The sequence below is a fragment of the Haliotis rubra genome, unplaced genomic scaffold (assembly GCF_003918875.1).
Source record: "Haliotis rubra isolate DU_JTF1 unplaced genomic scaffold, ASM391887v1 Scf159, whole genome shotgun sequence".
In the NCBI taxonomy this organism is placed as follows: domain Eukaryota; kingdom Metazoa; phylum Mollusca; class Gastropoda; order Lepetellida; family Haliotidae; genus Haliotis; species Haliotis rubra.
In genome coordinates, this window is record NW_025765547.1 from 861,118 (window position 1) to 885,649 (window position 24,532).

Below are 24,532 nucleotides of genomic sequence, written 5' to 3' on the forward strand. Positions count from 1 at the left end.
GTGATCATGACACTGAGGTATGTTTTCCTTTAGACTTCCTATGAATATGCATCTGTGTTTCCTTTCGGTTATGCTCAAACTGCGGTGTGGTGAACTGTGATGTGACTTTGTCACACGTAATATCCCACATTCAAGGTGATTATGAGAAATTGGGGCAGTGAAAAGGATATTTCTACTTTAGCCAGAGTTTAAACTGGCTTAACTAGCTGAAAACAGGAAATTGTTCCTGAACTTTTTCCGACTTCACAAACCGAGTGCGGACACTCGTACTATTGTTTCAGTGTGGTGGCGTTAGCGGAACAACTGACCTTGATTTTGCAATTGTACATTGAAATTTGGAGAAATAGTTCTGAAAATTGTTTTCAATATGAGATCTGGACCACAGAAGAAAGGATTTGAAGCTTGTGTTGTGAAGTGAACAAACTACATCCTATTTTCTAAGCTGATGTTCGGAGGAATACTGTTTTCAAAGAGTTCAAGAATGAGGCCAGTACCCCAGAAAAGTGGATCAGCTGTTGTGAGAGAGTGTTTTTGAGTAAAAGAACGAAACTACTTACATTTCTTAGAAGATAAGTCCATACCACACCCAAAGCTGTAACTGGACACATCATTCCAGCCAACCACCCCACCCTGAGTTGACCGGCCGCTGGACTTGCCTGACATAAGCCTTCTGTGTGTGAAATGAGTTATACATGATATTCACCATAATCTATGTGAGTCAACACATGAGACACTTGCATTCCATCTCCCCTAACTGGAGTGGGACATTGGGGTAGACCAGGGGTCAAGCTATAGCTGCCGCTGTTTCCACTGAAGTGTCGCTTGACTCAAGGCGAAGGGTTCCTTCAATAAGTGTAACAAAATGGGACAAGGAGGATCAAAACAGGTGGGTGTTTAGCATTTTGTTTGTATGTTGTTGGTCTGGATGGGGAATAGTTTGTTTGGGGGTGCGAGGAGGTGTTAATGAGAGCTGGACGTACAGGTGTGTTTTTCCAGGTGGGTTTAATGATGACCTAGTTAAAGGAGAGGGCTGTGTCTTACTTGAGAGTTTGGAGAAGGTTTTTTGTATTTTAGATTTCACCCAATTTAAATGAATTCATTTACAAATGAGTGAAATTAGCCGCTACATGACAAAAATGTATGAGGCAAATATATACTATTTACTCATATGGATTTAGGTCAATTAGATTCTAGCTTATGCACAGGTTTGCTTGGATGACTCATTTGGCTGTTACAATACATGATTATAAATAAATATATTATATAACAGGGTTTATTTCAGAAAGCAATCACGGCTCTGTGAGTGTCGTAACTGTATGAGTGTTATGGTAGACATAGTGTTACAGTCGCTTTGTGAAAGGGCCTTGGTTCCTAATATCTGTGTATATTCCAAATAGTGTGTAAACACTTCATTTTGTATGTCAGTACATTATCATGTGTTTTGGTCCAAGTTTAAAAGTAGCATTTTAAATGCTTTTTTTAAACCAGAAGTTATTTACTTCGGAGTATATTTAGCTAATAACAGACTTAAATAGTCCTTCCTTGACAGATCCATCTTCATTGGAAAGGTGAGATGTTGTGTATGCCATCTCGATGTAACCAGCATCACATACCAGCTAGGCAGTCACCTGTATCCAGTGATATCATCCATCTTCCTCTGCATACAGCGAGTCTGTACACTCCTTCACAACGTCACCGACTATTTTGTTGTGTATCAGTACCCAGTGGTTGGGGGAGGAAGGATTTATATGTGTGAAGCCATGCTTGATATTCCCACCAAGTTTTGTCTAGACTGTCTCCCTTGGGATTCTGTGTCGGGATAGGTCTATTATGACCTATGTCGGTCATATGATCCGAAATGGGTGACTGTTTCATGAGGTGTCCAGATCAGAATAAGTCCCCAGTGACCCGTGCTTGTCATATAAAAAAAACTAAAAGATGGATAGGATGTCGCAAAATGGGTGACCCCCTCTCCTGGAGATTCTGGGCCAGGAAAAGGTCCATCGCTGTGACTGACCTCTATCTGTCATATTTTCTAAAATGAGTGACTATTTCATCATGAACCCTGATCAGAATTAGGCCCTAGTGACCTGTGCTTGTCACGTGAGCAAATTTAAGTGTGGATTGGATGCCGCAAAAATGGGTGACCCCATCTCATGGAGATTCTGGGCTAGAATTGGTCCCCAGTGACATTTAAGGCAGATACAATTGGATGGATACAATGGATGACCTTGCTAGCAGTTCAGGATGCCGTTGTACAAAACAACCTTAGAGCTTAGGTGATTGTAACTCTCATACATCAACATAGACTTACGACAGTCTTAGGGCTGAGATGATCGTAACTCTCATACGTCAACATAGACTAACGACAGTCTTAGAGCTAAGGTGATCGTAACTCTCATACGTCAACATAGACTTACGACAGTCTTAGGGCTGAGGTGTTCATAACTCTCATACGTCAACATAGACTAACGATAGTGTTAGCGCTAAGGTGATCGTAACTCTCATACGTCAACATAGACTTACGACAGTCTTAGGGCTGAGGGGATCGTAACTCTCATACGTCAAAATAGACTAATGACAGTCTTAGCACTAAGGTGATCGTAACTCTCATACGTCAACATAGACTTATGGCAGTCTTAAGGCTGAGGTGATCGTAACTCTCATATGTCAACATAGACTTATGACAGTCTGAGGGCTGACGTTGTTTTGTACAACCAGATCAATGCTCACCTGATGCCATCAGTCTGTGGTTTGTGTGGCACCTGTATACAAAATATATGAATAATTAAATCTACATGTTAAGCACATCTTGATTTCTTCCTGAAGAGATTCCTTTGGTTTCCTTGCAGGATATAATTACAATTTGTCACAAGGAAGTGTAATGACTTTTATATTTCAGAAACTGAAATTCCCTCCATGTTGTCCATTACACTTTTCATGTGTCCTGTTTAATCTCAGCATGAAGGCAAAGTTGACTGTTCCAGGAAGTTAGGGTTTTTGTGCAGAGTTAAGGAACCGACAATTTGTACTGAACTGATGGGAGGATGGAGGGGGGACATAAAGGGTTAGGATTTTCTATGGAGACTGAATATTTTTCAGCTATAGTTTCAAGATTGTTAATTTGTTAATTAATACTTTAAGGCTTAATAAATGAGTTGTTACAAAGCATAATTTGGAACAATGATTATATTGTGGCAATTTCTTTCTCTCTTTTTAACCATATGACACATAATTACATTTTAACGCATTTACTGAGACATCTGGGCGTGGGTGGGGGCATGTGGGTTGGACTGGGTGCTATTTTTAGAACTGGGATTTTCACTGAAATTGAATTTACACAAACTTGACACACCTGCTTTTGAAACAGTGATTTAGTATTTACATTGAGTCACAGTATATGTATTTTCAATGGAAATTTCTGCCTGGCACAGTGACCGTCAGTCCTCAAATTTACCAGTCCTGTTATTTTATACTGGTCAGTATCTGGTATGTACAGCAGAGGAAATACATGGATCTTTTGTCCAGTTAGTGCAATAACAAGAAGGCAAAAAGCTGGGAACAGCCATAAAAATAGTTACGGTAATTTTAACTACTGCTTACTGACCGGATATGTAGAACCAGTTAATCAAGTAGTAATCACAGGTTAGATTATTACAAGAGGGCTTGCCTGAGTCTTGTGAAAATACAGGTAGACTTCAATCTAGGTTGCCTGGACCACTCTTCTGATGTCATAGGGCTGATTTTAGAGTAACCTACTTGCACGGTGCAACCTAAGATAAAAACCTTGAGTTGCACCAGCCAATTCCAGTTGCACTGCTTTTATTGCAATATGTAGGTGCAATTATTTAGATGTTTTATTCATAAGTATACCCACTCAAAAATTGGCTTGCACCTGGTGCAAGTTAGGCCAATAACTTGGTTGCACTTTGTAATATTGGGTTGCACCAGTGTATGTAACAAAGCACTAAATTGAGCCCTGTGTCACTTGTTGGATATGTGTTGTGAAGGTTAAACAATTTTTAGAAATTAAACTAGTTAATAGAATGCAGATAAGAATACAGTGACAACTAGTGGTGGTCCGATTAATTGAAATAATCGAAGATTGGTCGTAGTGACTAAACGACCAAGCAATCGATCATGTTTTCTCATAATCGAACACAAACAATTCTGGAACACTTGTTTTCATTAACAATATTTTCACATGGTTGGTTTTGTCTGTTACATTTTGTAAGCACTACAAGGCTTGTTTCAAGTCATGATTGAATTTATCTTAAAGGCTCCAAGAAATTTATGTTTCTAACATACTAGTCATCCTTTAAAGATGTGAAATTTTGCCAAAAAGCCCCCAAAGAACTACGTTTTTTTCCTTATTTTTATGTGCATTAACAAATTTCATAAATGACGCTAACCAATTATTTTCGATGATTGATCGGTTGTAATGAACCAATCATCAACTATGAGATTTTAACCAATTCCCAACACTAGTGACAACTAAAACAAAGTCTGATGTCACTATAGTTGCATATGTGTGGTGAAGTCTCCCCCTCTGTCACTTGTGAGATCAGATTTAAAGTGATTTATAGAAATCAGATGTGGTTTCATCAAGACTACAGATTATCGCGATATATCATGCTGATTATTAAAAAATTACATATCTGAAATCCTAAATATCCAAGTTATTGCCTCAGCAGGCGTTTGCATTTCTGCTACAATGAAGTAGTCTGTGGTACAGACCCTGAAACAAGTATATCAAGAAAAAACCATTCAAGTCTAGATTTCCACAGTTTCTGAAAATGAAGAAATTTTCTGGGCTTCTTTTCATTATATTTTATGATTGTATTTTACAAACTGTTTCTTTTCTGTAAAATAAGTTCCTTTCTGAGACTAGATGTTAGTATAACAATGAAGCAAAACAAACCACTGTTTCATTGTGACTCTTCCACTTCATGGCCGGAGCAGGCTGTTGTTGATTTTACTCAGCTTCCATATCTCTGCTGGAATCCTGAAGTGTACTGTTGTTGAGTTAGTTCTGTTGTTTGAATCTAGCTTGACTGTTGACCTTGGTCGATATTTCCAGTTTGTAAAATAACTCTCAGAGAACCTCCAGGACATATGTTTCAATTTCCCATCCATATTTCTCGTAGGTCTGACGTCAATGATGTTCTTCTGCTTGTCCAGTAACAAGTGATGCTATATGGGTTGTTGTCTTTTTCTGCCATCTTTCCTGTTGCTTTGCCTCCAGCCTCTTCATGTATATCTATGGCAGCTGTGTCAGCAAGGATGTTATAAGATGCCATGATGAATGAATCTTTCATCTGTTTCCAGTCATAAAGCCTGCTGGATTCTATCTAGGATTCTAAACTTGGCAGGCAGACCTGCAAAAAATCATTAATTTGGTCAAATGTTTTTTCATTGCTCTATTTTTTCTATTTTGAAATGTACTTCAACATTACATTCAGGTAAAAACTTTGTTGTGATGAAAAATTAAGCATTTTAGTCTCTTTCTCTGCACTTTTTGCTGTTTTAAGGGTTAATACAAGTCTATGAAACCAGAACATTAGTTCTGTTAATCTGGGAAATGTTTTATTCCAGGTTGGTAATGTTTACATACATTTGCTGCAGACCTTAAGATCCAGATAATCCCATTGTATTGGACAGTTTAACTAACATATGATCTCTGAAATAAATTTGGTATAAGGTTAAATATATATAATTATATAAAGGAATCCTCAAGTACTAAGGTACTCTCAAGTCAGTTAGAATTAATCTTCAGCAACCCATGCTTGTCGTAAGAGGCATCTATCAGGATTAGGTGGTCAGGTTTGCTGACTTCGTTGACACATGTCATCGATATCATATCCCAATTACGTAGATCAATGCTTATGCTGTTGATCACTGGATTGCCTGGTCCAGGCTCAGTTATTTACGCACCGCCACCATATAGCTGGAATATTGCTGAGTGTGACATAAAACTAAACTCACTCACTCTCTCAAGTCAGTTGTGGAGCTGTAGTGGAGACAGGAATAGAAGTTCCTGCTCGCGGGTGTGGACTTGGGGAAAATTCTCGTGCATGTCATAGTGGATATGTTCAATTGATCTTTTCACTAAATTCAGTGATTTCTCTCAAAAATGTTAATTGTTTTAATGAACATTTTCAAATCTGGACTGAGTGAGTGAAATTTCTTCTCCTTATAAATTTAAGGACATTTTCGGGGCACCTGTCTATTCAAAGATAACATAACCAAAAATATCATTGAAAAAGTATTTCATTTTAAAGACTTAATGTTCTTGTACCTTGCGTCTTATGATTTGACAACCGCCTCTGTGGTGTAGTGGTTAGAGTGACCGCCCAGAGAGCAGAAGGTCGCAGGTTCGATCCCCAGCCGTGTCATACCAAAAGACCTTAAAATATGGTACTTGTTAGTCCTTGCCTGGCGCTCTGCAATAATGGGTAAGACAAGGACTGGTCGGCATGGAGTCAGTATAATGTGTCTGAGTGGGGTATTCATGCTTAATTCATGCATGGTATCTGAGTGAACTAGCACTTATGAAACATACAAGCAGCCACACATACACACGCATGCACATTGTCATATGAGTGAAACATTCTCAAGTACAACGTTAAACCCCATTTCAACTTACCTCCCTTTATGATGTGTGAGCGTATCTGACATTACTGGATATCCTCGATAGGTGCAGGAATACAAAGATTCAAACACTAACAAACCTGAAAATAATGTATGACCTTTATAATATGTGTGTGGGTTGACTGAAAGTTTCATAATTTGTGTCTTCAGGCAAAAATAAGAAATAGTTATATTGCCCATGTTATCAATTTCAGTTTGGACATGTTAGAAAGCAGTTTCCAGTTTCATGACGTTCATGTAACTTATGATAAAGGTTTGGAGCTGCACTTCCTTTTTCATCATGTTTATTGGATCGCTACTGCTCTTAGTCTGAAGATCCAGGTTAAAATTTGTCTACAGCAACTCCTACCTGTCATAAGTGGTGATTAACATAAACATAATTGGGTGGTCAGGCTTGCTGACTTGGTTGACCCATGTCATCGTATCCCAATTGCGTAGATGGGTGCTCGTGCTGTTGATCACTCGATTTACAGACCGCTCCCATACAGCTGGAATATATTGCTGAGTACGGCGTTAAACAATTAAAATCAAGATCGGAATGTGCAATTACCCAGTCACGAGTTTGACAATAAATTAATGAAACAGGTTTAGTTGTCAGGAAGTCAGCATACTTTGTGGAGTATCCATGTTAAACTGCTCCATGGTATCTAAGCACTATGAACCCTACCTTAGTCCACACTCACATGAGTAGCATACAGATCATTTAGAAGATGAGTAATCTTGAGACTGACATTAAATCCCATTATGCTGCACATCATCTTTATTCGGTGCTATGAAAGCATCTGAAATGAGATATAATCTATTTCTGATGAACGCAATTAGATTCTGTGGTCAGCCATTTCATGTTCTTTGAGGAGGGTCTGAATTTCTTTTGAAAACAAACAGGGTTTTTTTCTGTGAAAGGCTCAACCCCAAAACATAAAATGATTGGCCGCTTACTCTAGGAGTGCCTTAAGTAAGTCCACTAACGAAATTTGGAAATGCCTCTATTTTATCTTGCTGATGCACTGCCAGTTTGACCTTCAGATAAACGTGAGCATGCCTCGTCATTATCTATACACATATGTACCAATAAAGTCTCAGCCAATTTGCAGTCGGAAACTCACACCTGATAAACTGTTTGAAGTGCTAGATATTGTATCTTCCAGAGCTCACAACCACAATTTTAGGACATATGCAGACACTTAAACACCCTACAGTAGACTCCAGGTCCTAATAAAGCACACCCAATATGCAGTAAAGTATTCGCACTGTACGACATGGATGTTAGCAGTGCATTAGCCGCCCACACTTCTTGGTGATATGCAGAACTGACAACACAGCTTTGTAGTGGCCATGCTTCACTCGGTTCCTTGCTACTTTCTCCACGACTGATGATGTGGTGTGAGATGTCTGCTGTTGCTGACGCTGGATGTGTGGTCGGCCTCTACCAGGTCTGAGTACACACCTGAGACACCTTCTTCCTGGCTCCCATGAGGATGGTGATTTGTCTGATCTGTTGGTCCTATTGACCAGTAGCAGCAGGCGATTAATGTCAAGAGTTCAATTCCTTGTGTGTTTTAGGCACATTGGTGGCCTTTTCGTCTAAGGTGTCACAGTTCACTATGCACAGTTGTGTCCAAATATGATCACAGGTTCAGATCTGTAATTATCTGCTATTAAAATGGACTCCGTCCGTCCATGCGTCGGTCCCGTTTCCGTGCACATCTTTTCCGGAGCATAACTCTAAAACCGTTCAATGTTTCTTCACCAAACTTGACACATAGATAGATCTGGTGGTGAACTGGTTGGTGCCTTTTGGTAGTTATGGATTTCTGAATAAAATATTTTCAAACAAGTTTGACAGACTGAAATTGGTGGTAATGCTCTTTTCCGGAGCAGAGCTCTTTTCCGGAGCAGAACTTTAAAACCGTTCAGTATTTCTTCACCAAACGTGATAAATAGATAGGTATGGTGGGGTACTGGTGCCTTTTGGTAGTTTTGGATTTCTGAATAAAGTGTTTTTGGCGTTTCCATGGCAACAAGTTTCACTTTGACTGAAATTGGTGGTTGTACTCTTTTCCAGAGCAGAGCATAAAAACTGTTCACTGTTTCATCACAAAATTTCATACATAGATAGATCTGGTGGTGAACTGGTGCCTTTTGGTATTTTTGGATTTCTGAATAAAACATTTTTTGCATTTCCATGGCAACAAGTTTGACTTAGACTGAAATTGGTGCTAGTATTCTTTTCCGGAGCAGAACTCTAAAACCATGCAATGTTTCTTCACCAAACTTGGCATTTAGATAGATCTGGTGGTGGACTGGTGCCTTTTGGTATTTTTGGATTTCTGAATAAAATATTTTTGGCGTTTTGATGGCAACAAGTTTGACTTAAACTGAAATTGGTGGTAGTGCTCTTTTCTGGAGCAGAACTTAAAAACTATTCACTGTTTCATCACAAAATTTCATGCATAGGTAGGTCTAGTGGTGAACTGGTGCCTTTTGCTAGTTTTGGATTTCTGAATAAAATGGGTTTTTTTTGCGTTTCCATGGCAACAATTTTGGCTTCAACTGAATTTGGTGGTAGTGCTCCTTTCTGGAGCTTAACTTTGAAACCTTTCAGTACTCTCTTTTCCGCTTAGCTATATACACGCCAACACATTTGACGCAATCATAACTCGTAGACATGTTCATGAAGAGTATTTTGCCATTGTGGGGGATATTGATGACTTTGTCTTCTTGTTTGTGTTTATTAAGTTCTAGGTATGTCTCACCCAAATTCCCCATTTCTGGTGTCCCTTGACTATTGCTAAAAGTGGCGTAAAAGCACTCACTCACTCACTCTAGGTTTGTCAACAGCTTACCTGTGCTTGGGGATTTTTGTGGTGGTATACGAAAAAGTTCATGTTTTTTATGTATCTTTTAACTATATTTTAAGGAACGTTGGTCTAATATCCCTTATTTGCCTCCGATATGTTTGTAGGTTTTTCTGTATCACACTAGGATAATGGCAAATGCATAAGACCTGGTTCATTTTAACTGATATCCTGTTCAAATTTGTGTTAAACTTACCTAAACTCACTCAAGGTCTTTGTCAGTATTTCTTGACCTCTAAAGGGCGGTGGGGTAGCCTAGTGGTTAAAGCGTTGGCTCGTCACGCCGAAGACCCGGGTTCGAATCCCCACATGGGTACAATGTGTGAAGCCCATTTCTGGTGTCCCCCGCCGTGATGTTCCTGGAATATTGCTAAAAGCGGCGTAAAACCAAACTCACTCACTCACTCACTAAAACTTAGGATGCTTATACTTTCCATCAATCCCTCCAAATTTAGGAAAAGATGCCTAATGAGAACTGCATGACTCTCTTCACCGAACCCTTGGAAGCACTAGAATCTGTGTATGTAAGACAGTTGTGAGAACGTCTGATGTATATCAACACATTCCTCTGCTTCTATATTGAGCGGGGATGACCACATGTCCCTGACACCTGAACAGGGGTCATTTCGCGGCCTTTGAAGTGTGAAAGAACGCTGCCAGCAGATCGTCTGTGTTACTGAAGTGGCTGTATATCATCTCACGGCGATAGGGGATGCGTGTGTGTTGGGGGGGGAGTTTAGCACCCTGACTGAAATATTGATAAATAAATAATATGAATACATACATGCAAAAATGGAAAATAGGCACATTGAACTGGCCCTAATCCCCATGAAATCAGCATCAGAAAAGAAAAGGTAAAGAAACATTTGTGTAATAAATGATTTCAAAGGCAATGTTACTATGCCATTAGTTATCGACCACCTCAATTACCTGTAGTTGATAATGTGGAATTTTTGTCCCTAATCCCCATGAAATCAGCATCAAAAAAGAAAAGGTAAAGAAACATTTGAGTAGTAAATGATTTCAAAGGCAATGTTACTATGCAATTAGTTATCGACCACCTCAATTACCAGTAGTTGATAATGTGGAATTTTTGTCCTTTACTCACTGTGGCGGTGGGGTAGCCCAGTGGTTGAAGTGCTCACTCATCACGCCGAAAACCCAGGTTCAAGTCCCCACATGGGTACAATGTGTGAAGTCCATTTCTGGTGTCCCCTGCCGTGATATTGCCAGAGTATTGCTAAGAGCGGCATAAAACTAAATTCACTCACTCACTCACTCACTCCTGATCGTAATTTGAGAGTACTTTGTTATCAGGAGTACATTTTCACCATCAAGTCAATCTGTTCTTTTACCAGGTATTAATCAGTCTAGACTCTCAACTTCAATTATTTATGTGCACATACACCTGCTATCATGATGCAATGAAGTGGATATCTTTACCATATGTGTCGAGTATTTCAACCCTCTGCATCCAGAATTCTTCATACTTCAAGTTAGCTTCCTGACCAGGGAGTTTTTGTAGTGTAGAGGATTCCAGTGCTGTAGAATAGCATGTCTCCTCTATAGTTAACTCACCTGAACCTTTGACCTCTGCACCCTTGGGTTGCAAGAAATGTAACACTGTGTCCCTGTCTCCCCCACCACCTGGTGTGTTCCGCTACACATGGTGCTGTTGTAAAGCAGTACTGGAGAAGGTGAAATGTCACAGACTTGGCCACACATATCGGGAGGGTTGGTAACCATGGGATCTTTGTCTGGCATTAAGTTTGCGAGACCTACAAATGCCGTATGCCTTTCCATGACCTACAAATGCATTATACCTTTCTATCACCTACACACCCTTTAAGATCCGGGTTAGATTTGATCTTCAGTAACCCATGCTTGTCATAAGAGGCAACTAACAGGATTGGTCGTCAGGCTCGCAGTCTTGGTTGACACATGTCATCGTATTCCAGTTGTGTAGATCGATGCTCATGCTGTTGATCACTGGATTGTCTGGTCCAGACTCGATTATTTATAGACCGGCACCATATAGCTGGAATATTGCTGAGTGCTTCATAAAACTATCTCACTCACTCACTCTACTCACTCCATCACCTACAAATACCTTATGCCTTTCCATCGCCTACAAATACCTTGTGCCTTTACAAGGCCTACAAATTCAACACCTGCAATCATCAATTGGTTTGACAACACTGACAGGTGTCAAATGATTTTACAACACCTTGCCATGGCAATGCCTACAAATTCCAAATGCTTTTGAAAAATTTTAGAGCACTAAATACTTTTGCTAATGCAACAACTACTTTTGCCAAATGTCTTTGCAATACCTTCGAACAAATGCCCATTCCTAAACCTATAACCTGCGGCATAAAACATCCACTCTCTCACTTCCGCTTTGCTTATTTGACCCTGAATGTAAACAGGAATATAAGTGGTATGGACAGCATGAAAGCCCTTTTGACTACAGTTCATTATAGAATAATCGGACAGATAACCAAACCAGATTGTTTGTAGAAATCTCTTTGTAGCTTTGTAGCTTTGGACTTAGCCATGTGCACCACTGTCTGAGAGTTCCCGCAGAGTGTTGCTGGAGGTGGCTACATACCAGTGATGTTCTGAGGAAAGGGAAGAGGTGGTATCCCACAGCTGATGCTATCTCACTGTGCATCAAATTCTGTCACCATCTTGAATGTCAGAAACTCACCACTTGTTACACCCGAAATTAAAAGCTAGGTAAAGTTCATAGCTCCAGAAATATGTCTGTGGTAGAAAGGTGAGAGGAGAGCGCCAGCGTTGCAAGATTCTGTTCAACCGAAGGCAGTCTGTTTCTGTGACCTTTCACCTTTCCGGTACCTCTTGAAGGATCTGGGTAGTGATGAGCCTCTGGAACTGGAGATGTTCAGGTGAACGTGATCGCCCAGTGCTCTGGCAGGTGAACGGAATGAGAGATATGAGAAATATTGCTTTTAACATCTATCATTACACTTATGACCTATGGGCAGCATTCAGCCCTTGTAGAAAAACTGTCATGTTACAGAGCTGAATTACGGTTACTGAGTTGACAAGATCGTTTGTTTCACCCAGCCTAAAGTGTTTTTATGAATATTATTTGAACCTTTTGCATATAGCTTGACATGATGTTGTTTGAAGTTAAAGATAGACTGACTGAGTTTGGTTTTTACGCCACTTTTAGCAATATTCCAGCAACATCACGGTGGGGGACACCAGAAATGGGCTTCACACATTGTGCCCATGTGGGTCATCAGCGTGACGAGCCAACGCTTTAACCATTAGGCTACCCCACCGCCCCGGTTAAAGATAGAGATTATTAACATTACAGTGTTTAGTTGATACAAGTTCAGCTTCAGTCACTTTTAATGTTGTGTTTAATTTATGACCCATTGCAATTATCAACAGCCCACTGATTGAAATGTATTACCCACTCTTGCCAGAAGTGACTAGTATTCGTAAACATGGGTTAAAAGCAATGAAGAATAGTTCCATCCTATCACAGGAACTCAACTGAACATCAGGTGTTAATACCTGTCCTAACAAGTTCAGACTCGTGGGGAAGGCAGCTGAATGTGTGATGGCTGTGTGTGATATTGTCCCAGGACAGTGGATCATGCTGTCAGTTGAATGGTTTGTCTGCACCAAATTCGATATTTGTTGTATCATTCCCCATTCCCTCACCGACAGGTGTCTGATAATCATGGTAACTTACCTGTGTGCAGGCCTGGGTCTCTACAGGTGTCATAGAGAATATGGCATGTTGGTCGTGAGTTTCTTTCACCACACCTGTGTAAAGTTTACCTGTAACAGGAATACTAGATATTGGAGATGAATGGCGCGCCTGCAAACTTGTCCTCAACTCATCTAAGATACAATAATATCTTAAGTTTCCAAGTTTAAGAAGCTGATGTTTATCAACATTGTTATAAAAGATTGGTGTTACCTCACAGTGTTATGTTTGACCAGCCTAGAATTGTGGCTTCTTCTGATAACAATGTCTTGTGAATTTGATTTGACATGTTTCACATCCTAAACCCTTAATAAATTGTCATACTGGTCCCTTAGACTGTCCAGTGGGTTCATAGAGAAGCCCTGTCTTGTCTGACACCAGCATTAGTCCTTTGTCTGTTTGGGAACCCATGAAGATCTGTCTTAGAAGTTGTCTTCAATAACCCATGTTTGTCCTAAGAGGCAACTAAAGGGATTGGGTGGTCAGGCTTGCTGACTTGGTTGACATGTCATCATATCTTGATTGTGTAGATTGATACTCATGCTGTTGGTCACTGGATTGTCTGGTCCAGATTCGATTATTTACAGACCACTGCCATTTAGCTTGAATATTGCTGAGTGAGGCATAAAACTAAACTCACTCACTCACTCACTACTGACTGCAGAATTTTAACAGCATCTTCTCAATTCCATACTGACAGGGGCGGTGGGGGTAGCCTAATGGTTAAAGTGTTGGCTCGTCATGCCGAAGACCCGGGTTCGAATCCCCACATGGGTACAATGTGTGAAGCCCATTTCTGGTTTCCCCCGCTGTGATGTTGCTGAAATATTGCTAAAAGCGGTGTAAAAGCAAAACTCAGTCAGTCAGCCATACTGACACTACATCAACCATTGAAACAACATTCACTCAGTTACACACAGACAATCCATCAAACACCCAACCCACACCTTACACACTGGACAATGTCTGTCTGTACAATATCAGGCATCATGGTGTTATCTATTGTCTGTGACTTCAGAGCACTCAGATATGTATAGGCATGCTCAGGTATTTCTCGCCTCCTTTGTGATTGAAGACCATGGTATGTGACTTATTGCCAGACTGTAACCCCAGACCACCGTGATTATGGAACACTTGTAATATAGTGCTGAAAGTTGAAGATTGTGTGTCAGGGATGAGATTGAAGAGTTATCAGGAATTCTACACTTCCCTTGCTGAGTGATTCCGGTATCATATAGGTCACCAGTGCTTTCTGCTTGTTTGAAGAAAATTGGTTTAGCGGTCACATGACCTACCAACAATTATTCACTCACTCACTCCACCACTCAACCACTCAGACCACCCACCTACCCACACACCCCTGAAGATCCAGGTTAGAAGTGGTCTTCAGCAACCAATGCTTGTCATAAAGGTGCCATTGTATACCAGTTGCCTAGATCGATACTCTCTCTCACTCACTCACTCACTCACTCACTCACTCACTCATCATAATTTGGTTGAGATAGTGGTCAAGTGAGGGTCAGATTGTCCCCTGGTTACGTCCTCTCCCCCCATCCCATTTCTTCATTTACTTCACACCCCCCAGCCACCCATATGGAATCCAGAGGAGCTTTGGCACCTGCCTGGCACCAGTCATTGTATCCCATAGACATGCACTGTTGTTCATAGTATCTACCTCTGTCTGGACTATGTGCAAGCCCCAGTCATATAGGTGAAATACTACAGTGTTAAGCAACAACAGCAGAAACAGATCACCATTACCTAACGCCTAGTATGTCTCACAGTCCCTGAACCACATTATTTCCCTACTGCCTAGCCCTCCCTGCAATGCTAAGCCCTAAATGAAGCCAAGATTTCCTCAGGTTCTGAATCTCTGGTTTCCCTGGGGCTCCTTTTCAATTTATGTGTGTTTATTTGTTACTATCAAAATCATATATATTCAGAGACTTAGCGTTTGTCTACCTAACACCCGGAAGGAAGCACTAGATGTTCGCTACCCCTTCACCCCCTTATGTCCCTGAGCCCTGAAGGTGTATCAGAAACAGATGTGGGGGTGTTGTACCCAGCACTTCGCCTCCCTGACCCCCTGAGGTGGGGGAGAAATAGGAACCCCGCCCCACCCCCTGTTTGAAAGGAAGGGGCATGTTTATCACTGGGCTGCACGTCAAAGGTGATGCTGGGATGAGTCAGGGAGATACTTAGATACATTCTGGTTGTCATGGAAACACAACCAGCTGCAGATGCTGCATGAGAATGGGGATGGTATAAAATATCAATTTTATGTTTTGGGCTGTAAGTGGAGATAATGATTATGTCAATTCTTAAACTATTTTAGAATTAGGAAATATACTTTCCTATCAGTAAATATTGCCATTCCTTTGTTGTGTCATCTGTCTGACGCATTCAGATCCTGAAAAACTTAATGTGAACACATGTGTTACATCATTACAGTAAATATTTTAAAATTATTTTGAGATGCCCTGTTTTAGGACAAGATTTTGAAGGGAAGAGGGGAAGGGTCATAGGTGTGGAAAGTAGGTGCCTGTTTTTAACATCATCCTAAGACCAGCGATAAAGAGATGTTATTTCTGAAAACAGATAAAAGAAATCCTCACGTTTCTTATAGGTATAAACATATCTTTCTCAGCAACAGCAACAAGGAAGGCTTGGGTAGGGTGTCTTAAATTACCTGTAGTATAAGTTTTGTTTTTTTGATGAATGATAGAACATGTCTGATATTGCTTATGTTTTCGTTTTTAATAAAAGGAATATTTTTTTTACAATTTTTTGTTTTTGAAAGTACATCCTTATTCTACTATTACTTGCTTTTTGAAAGGACATCCTTATTTATGGCTTGGCCTTCAACAGGGGAGGGCAACCAAGAACAGATTGGATATCCAAGATGTGGGTCTTACAAAAACAGGTCTGTTTTGACTCATTTTGAGACCATCTGTATTCCCCACAAACAGAGTTACAAAGTAACATACCATATTTCCCATATTAATCACCCTGCCCAACTTAAAGACAAATTTTTGGGTGGTGGGGTAGCCTAGCGGTTAAAGCGTTCACTCGTCATGCCGAAGACCCTGGTTCGATTACCCAGATGGGTACAATGTGTGAAGCCCATTTCTGGTGTCCCCCACCATGATATTGTAGGAATATTGCTAAAAGTGGCATAAAACCATATTCACTCACTCAAAGACAAATTTGTAAGTAATCTTTATAAGCACCTCTTATGAAGACACAAATTTACAGGACATTATCCATATTGCCTTGTGTGTATTAGATGTTTTGCTCACTTGACTTTCCAGTTTTCGGAAGGACTTGTCATCATCATAGTTAGTGGCCATTGTCAGTTGATCAGTCAAAATCTTGAAAATTGAACTAAGGAAGCTGAAATTTCATTTACTTTGTTCCAACCAGAAATGGCAAGCCAGTTTTGTTTGAGAGGTTCAAATTTTAACAAAAGCTGAATATAACCATTACTTAGGTTGATTTTGCTTTTTCAAAATATCTCTGAAATTGCCTGACGGAAGGGAGTCAAACTTCAAGAAGCTCTCATAATGGACACATTTTGTGTTCACCCAGTATCAACATATTTCCAGTGTGTTTTTTCCCTCATGATTCTGCTGATGTTTGAACAATGTTAACCTCTGAGAACAATTTAACATGCCCACCTTTATCAAGTTTCCGAGTACGAATTACAGTATGTAAACTGGTCTGAGACGAGTAACAATGAGGAATGACAAGTGACATTTCCTTGTTCACTGCCACTCTGAGTACCCAGGTAGATTTCAGCTCTTAGCCTGACTGTTCTTGAAGAGGACATGTAAATATTCATCGGTTTCTGACCCAGCATGCTGAATGTCTATAGGGTGTGATGTAGGAAGTGACATTGCCTTGTTTACTGCCTCTTTTACACCCAAGCTAGTCCGTCTCCCAGACTTCACATTATATATTTAAAACAGGAGTTCAAGTCAAGTTGTTTTGGTCTCCATTATCATTCATTCATTCATTCATTCATTCATTCATTTTAGATGGGGGTGGGGTAGCCTAGTGGTTAAAGTGTTGGCTCGTCTCAGCCGAAGACCCGAAGTTCGAATCCCCAGATGGGTACAATGTGTGAAGCCCATTTCTGGTGTCCCCGTCGTGATGTTGCTGGAATATTGCTAAAAGCGCGTAAAACCACAAATTTTAACAAAAGCTGAATATAACCATTACTTAGGTTGATTTTGCTTTTCAAAATATCTCTGAAATTGCCTGCCGGAAGGGAGTCAAACTTCAAGAAGCTCTCATAATGGACACATTTTGTGTTCACCCAGTATCAACATATTTCCAGTGTGTTTTTTTCCCTCATGATTCTGCTGATGTTTGAACAATGTTAACCTCTGAGAACAATTTAACATGCCCACCTTTATCAAGTTTCCGAGTACGAATTACAGTATGTAAACTGGTCTGAGACGAGTAACAATGAGGAATGACAAGTGACATTTCCTTGTTCACTGCCACTCTGAGTACCCAGGTAGATTTCAGCTCTTAGCCTGACTGTTCTTGAAGAGGACATGTAAATATTCATCGGTTTCTGACCCAGCATGCTGAATGTCTATAGGGTGTGATGTAGGAAGTGACATTGCCTTGTTTACTGCCTCTTTTACACCCAAGCTAGTCCGTCTCCCAGACTTCACATTATATATTAAAAACAGGAGTTCAAGTCAAGTTGTTTTGGTCTCCTATTTCATTCATTCATTCATTCATTCATTCATTTGGGGCGGTGGGGTAGCCTAGTGGTTAAAGTGTTGGCTCGTCTCGCCGAAGACCCGAGTTCGAATCCCCAGATGGGTACAATGTGTGAAGCCCATTTCTGGTGTCCCCCGTCGTGATGTTGCTGGAATATTGCTAAAAGCGGCGTAAAACCAAACTCAGTCAGTCATTTTATAGAAGATGCATATTTTTACACAAGATAACTATTTTAGGGACATTAGGGTTGTCCTCCATCAGTTAGATGGCAGCTCCCGCAGCAGATTATTTATGAACTGCTGAATATATAAATGACTTTCTAGCCCTGGTTATGTAAGGATGGCTATATATGTTTGTGTCCTGTCACATGCACACAGGCTAGAATGTTTGATCTTTGCTGTCGGCCTGACATCTGCATGGTGACATTTCCGTGTAGACATGTGGAGTTGTGATCCTCCCACAATGCAGCAGCCTACAAGGTTTGCACTGCAGCTTTCAAGTAGATTTCTCTTGGCGTACACTGTCAAGACACATTGATTGAGTTGTATGTCGGAACCCTTTGAATCTATTGTTAATATCGTTTGTCATTTGGATGCAAGACTAGTGTGGTGAGTTATTTAAAAACGTTCACATCCTCACAAGGTTGGACGGTTTGGGTAAGAAATTACCTTCCTAAAGGTCACAAGAGTTAATTAGGTGCAGAAATAAAAAATACTTTCCTTCTCTCTTACTACTGGAAGTAAGTAACCTTGGTTTTTTCAATGGCGAATATTAGCATGTATGATCAGTTTTAGATTATTTGAGTTTTGTAATTTGCAGTGAAGAGTTGTGTCTCTCAGCTGTGCCAGGTTCTGTAGAACATGGGATAAATCTAAGTTTTTCCCCAATCTTTGGCCTGCATTAGTGTAAGCTTCCCTCCGGCGTTTAGATCACAAACCAGAACATCCATGAAGTTCAGACTATAACAGTTGAAATCAAGCTCATTCATGCACTTTGAACTTCAACAATTGTTTATTTATTCGTTCGGTAAACCACCAAGTGTTATTTCCCAATCGACTTTTTCTGAATGTTCAAAACAGTTTCCCGTGTCCTATATGGGTTAATGAGGCTAATATTAAATTCTAAACCTGTGAGCAAAGGTGAAGATGATAACTTGTAAATACGTTTCCATGGGGATGAAGATAAGCTATCCTCTACACATTTCCTTTTTTCTGTGCCCCTTAGTTCACAGAGTTAAACATTTGATAGTAGGTGTAGGATATCTGTATTAATCAAAAACTTTGAAACATTCAAGATTATGTGCAAAATCAAAAGAAGATTTTATTTGCTGAAATGGAAAATATATGTTTACCAGACTTAAAATGATAACATAACCATAAGTCTGCTAGTTGTGTGCAAGTATAAATTCCTGTAGGCTAATAGAAATTTCTTCGTTTCCCAAAAGTTTTATCATTACATGTGCATTTTATCTTTTCTGGGCGAGGAAAGCCCTTAAGTTTTTTTTCTCACCTGTTTTTGAGAGATATGCTTTGATGAAAGTATTCATATGAAATTGGCTGTAAATTGTTTCAGCTGTCAGACAAATACTGATATGTATGTACAAGACGTATGTAAGACAAGTTAGTAAGTAGAAAAATCATGGCACACAAACAGAATTTTGAGTGAAATGCTTTGTTAGAACATTTGCAAATGGGTATTCAAATGAAAGCAAATTGTTTCAGGATTATGAAAAATGGCCACACATATAGGATAGCAACAAAAATTTCAAAAAGTGCCAAAGGTTAAGTGTGTGGGATTTTTGCACCTTCTGTTGAAAGTGTATACACCTGTATCTGAAGGATGGCAGAGGTTTAGCAGCTGGCTCAAGTGCTGGAGGCAATTTGCTGGTTTAGTAATCTGAAACATATGTGGTCTGAACCTGTCATCTTAATACAATGACTGGAGGAACACAGGCTTGTACATCTTCCGAACATCCGCTGATGCATTCTTCAGGCTGTTTATGTATACTGTGATCGTATCTCCAGGTACTGGTTCTTTGCTTTGGGGCCTGTTTACATCAGATGCAAAAATATTTTATGAGATTTTCAGTGGTTTCTTTGTTTAAATGCCAGGTTGATTATCTGTACGTTCATGTTGGAGATTTTCTGGAGAAAATGTGTTTTTTGAGTGGATGTAGATGACTGACATGGAGAAGGAAGAATACCTGTCTAAGTCAGGTGAGCCAAGTAATATTGGGCTTGAAAAGGGTGACTGTTACCAGAAGCTTCCTCTGTCAAAAGGAAAAAAGAATATAATTTACTATAAACGTCTACAATTCAGTAATCTAGTGGACTTATGTTTCATAATTCAGTTCGACTTGATTTACGTCAATACAATTTCCACATTGATATTTAACTGTTTTTGTGGCTCTGTTGCCAGGGGAAACGGACTTTGTTAATGATATTCTGGAATGTCCTTGGGAAGTTTTGGATAATGTGACAATACAAATTCTTTACAATCCTCAAAAATGCCAAACAAATCTGATTATATGCTTGTTTTAGTTCAGCCCTGTTTTTGATCAGCAAATGAAAATGTTGATTTTAGTCATATACTATTTCTTAAAACAATGTTGAATTGTTTTAAAAATTATTTGTTTTCTTTTGCTGATAAGGCAGAAGTTGTGTCTTGGTTAAAATTGTCTAAGACATTGTTGTGTTCAGTGTTGGATGTTGAGCATTGCTAAAATCCAATGATCAAAGGTTTAAATTCCAGATTTCTTCAGATTTGAATTGCCACAATCATACATGAAAATATATGACTCAAAGTCTCAAATATTCAACTACCCACCCACCCACTCATTCACTCACTCTCACCCTCATTCATTCTCTCTCACTTTCCTACTTTCTCTGTTATTTGTTGTATGTATTCCGCCCTTGCTTAAGAAATAACAGATTGATGGTTTTGATGCCTTTCCTAGTCAAGAAGACCAACACCTTAGCAGCAGCACAACACGCTGCCCTGTCAGGACAGCTAGCCTCCAACAACATGTCTGATGATGAATACCGGATCCTATTTCCCTGGATTTCTTGTTCCGCAGTGAAGCACTCAGGCTTAATTACTGTATATGTATGTCCAGTGATCACAAATTCGTCCCTGCCTGACCAGTTATGTCTAAGCTGACCGTTATCGCCAAACAGCTGGCTTGTCAATTCCCTTTTCACCGACCATTATGTGACCTTGCCAGGCCTATTTGGCCATCAATATTGTCTTATTGGGAGGCAATACTGTCTGAACCAATTCCGGACACACTCTTGCAGCAGCGGTCAGTCTCCTGTTCGTGACAAGATTTGAAAATGCAGAGAGATAAATTATGAATTTGCCAAATTAGATCAAGATAAAAGATCAAATATTGTATTGTGCAAACGTTCCATACAGAAACAGTGACAATGTTCTATAAACTACATAAACAAGATATATAATGAATCATACATATATATGAGTAACAATTAGTGGAAGAAGATTACAGAATTTCCACAGCGAGGTCAAAATTAACATATACCCACAAATTTGGGACTATCAAAATTCAACATTTCCTTGTTGACTAGCATTTATATGTACACATGTTCGATAGCAGCACTCAAGCAGATTGACCTTGTAAATGAGTGAAAGGTTTATTTCTAACCTTGTGCAAGCATATGCAATGTTTGAGTGGGGTTCCCAAGTGGTTAAGGTGTTAGCTCATCAGGCCAAAATCCTGGGTTTGATTCCCCACAAAGATGCAATGTGTGAAACCCACTTCAATGACCCTTGTGATGGAGTATTGCTGAAGTTGCAAATACAAGACTAATGGGATCGGGTGGTCAGACGTGCTGACTTGGTTGACACATGTCATCGGTTCCCAATTGCGCAGATCGATGCTCATGCTGTTGATCACTGGATTGTCTGGTCCAGACTCGATTGTTTACAGACTGCCGCCATAAAGCTGTAATATTGCTAAGTGCGGCGTAAAACTAAACTCGCTCGCTCACTCACTCAAGACCCAGTGTGTGGTCTGGTTCACTTCTGTACTTCTGGGCTGTTATGTGATGTCAACTTCACTTCATTCTTTTCAGTTTCTTTGAAATGGATGTTTTTAAATGCTTCTGGCAAAATGATTTAGTCTCCACTCCAATCTGTATCTGTTATAAAGCCATCCATTAAATCCTGTTTCCTGTTGATATGTGTTTTGTCAGCATCCAACCCATGGATGGGTTTCATCGAGGTCCTGTGTCCTGCATCACTTTGGGCATTCTTTACACATCTACCTGTCGTTGTACTACTGTTCAAAACAACATTAGCTCACTCCCTCACTCACTCACTTTACACAGCTACCTGTCGTACTACTGTTCAAAACATTAGTTCGCTCGCTCACTCACTCACTCACTCACTTTACGCATCTACCTGTCGTACTACTGTTCAAAACAACATTAGCTCCTCACTCATTCACTCACTCACTCACTTTACACATCTACCTGTCGTTGTACTACTGTTCAAGACAACATTAGCTTGCTCACTCACTCCTCTTAAAACAATGTTTCCTGAAAACTTCATATTCCTGTGGAGGTGTAAAAGATTCATTTGCATATCTCATCAGCCCTAACACAAAGAAACAATTCTTGTGGAAAGCAAGATGAATTGCATTTTTGTTTTGTGTGAAAGAAAAGCAAAATCATTAAAAAAAAGTCTGTAGTGATTTTCACGCAGATATTCCTTTCTAACTTTCAGATTCTTTCCATATCTGTATCTTCATGTGTCTTCTAATTGGATTGACAAAATCTGGCATTAAGTGGCAGTGACCTCCTACCCCAGTAATCCCATGCTAATACCTACAGGGCCACCGATCCCTGTTGTTGCCTGCAGATCAATTAACTCAAGACAATAGATCGCCCTCCATAATCCCCAGTCCAGCGGACATAACTGCTGGCCGCTTGACCATAACATAACTGCAAGCAGTCAGGCTGGGAATCGTAAATTCTCTCAGATTGGGAATGTCAGAATTGTCTGTGATAGTGACAACTGGGGGAGAGAGATAGGAGGCACTGAGCCAGTGTCTTGAGAGTAGGGTGTCTTTGTGTGGCAGGAAATGTCCAGGAGCCTTTTGGTCTGATAGTGGTAGGTAAGAATCTGTGTATGTTTAGTCTTAGCTAATAATTACATTGCTGTGATATGTTTATTTTATTTGCCATATTTTAATGAGTGTCCTCTGACCCTGTTCTGTATGTCTGGAGATTGTGTATGCAATCAAGTCTAAAATTCATATGTCAGTCAGTATTTTCTTGTTTGTAATACTGGTGTTTTACATGAAACAGTGTGGAAAAGTCACATAATTATTGCCAAGTAAATACTGAACGTTGAAGTTTGGGAATGTGAATAGTTGGGGATGAGGTGTTGGGGCGAGATGGAATTTTACTGCACATAAACGTCCCCCAAAATATTCCCGACCCTAACTTTTTTGTTAGTTGTTGTTGGTGGTTCATTGCATAATGGATACAGTTTTGATGATGATGATGATGGTGATGGTGGTGATGATGGTGGTGATGATGATGATAGAGATGAGTAAGATGTTTATAGTTGTGGATGGTGATCTTGTGAAGATTGTTGTGGTTATAATTATGAAATGATGATGGTGATGATGATGATGATGATGACGAATACAATAACAATGGGTCATCATGAACTGCACGAAATTCAGTAAAACCTTACTGATATTGTATATTGTGTGGAAAAGAAATCTGCAGTACAAGCCTGTGTGTGTTTTTCTAGAGATAGCCAGAGGATTGGTCTGTAGCTGAGTATTGATGGATCGTTATGACTGACTGTAGTACCAGAAGATGACCCTAATAATTGATTGTAAGGCTGTTGGGCCGTCATTATGAGCCCTACCCCCAGGGCTAGCTGATCACCCCCCCAGACAGATCTGGTGAGGACATGATGATCACACATTATCATGATTCCTCAGAGTGTTCTTCTACACTTTCAGTGAACTGGCCATACTTTATTAGGCAAACATTTTCATTCAAATTGTTCTGTTCAAAGGGAAATTATGCCCCCTGATTTGATGTCCATAACCAGTCTGAGTTTTTATTTGCTTTTTGGACTCGACAACTGAAAGACGTATACATTAGCATAGACTTCCGATCTTAATATTCATACTGTAACATGGACTTGCAGTCGTAGCACTGACGATACAACACCCATACTTTAACATAGATTTAACGATAGTCTTGTACTGAGGTGATCTTAAAACCGTACTTTAGCATAGACTTTAACAACAGTCATAGCACTAAGGTGATCTCAACACCCATACTTTAACATGGACTTATAATATTCGTAGCACTATGGCAATCTTTTAACTCATGCTGTAATATGCACTTACGATAGTTATAGCACTGAGGGGATCTCAACACCCATACCCTTACATGGACTTACGATATTCGTAGCACTATGGCAATCTTTTAACTCATGCTGTAATATGCACTTACGATAGTTATAGCGCTAAGGTGATCTCAACACCCATACT

At 39.8% G+C, this 24,532-nt stretch overlaps 1 protein-coding gene across 1 annotated transcript in view; it reads left to right on the forward strand.

The window, feature by feature from the left end:
- LOC124271244 (liprin-beta-2-like) overlaps positions 1 to 24,532 on the forward strand; it is a 152,918-nt gene that overhangs the window by 72,182 nt on the left and 56,204 nt on the right.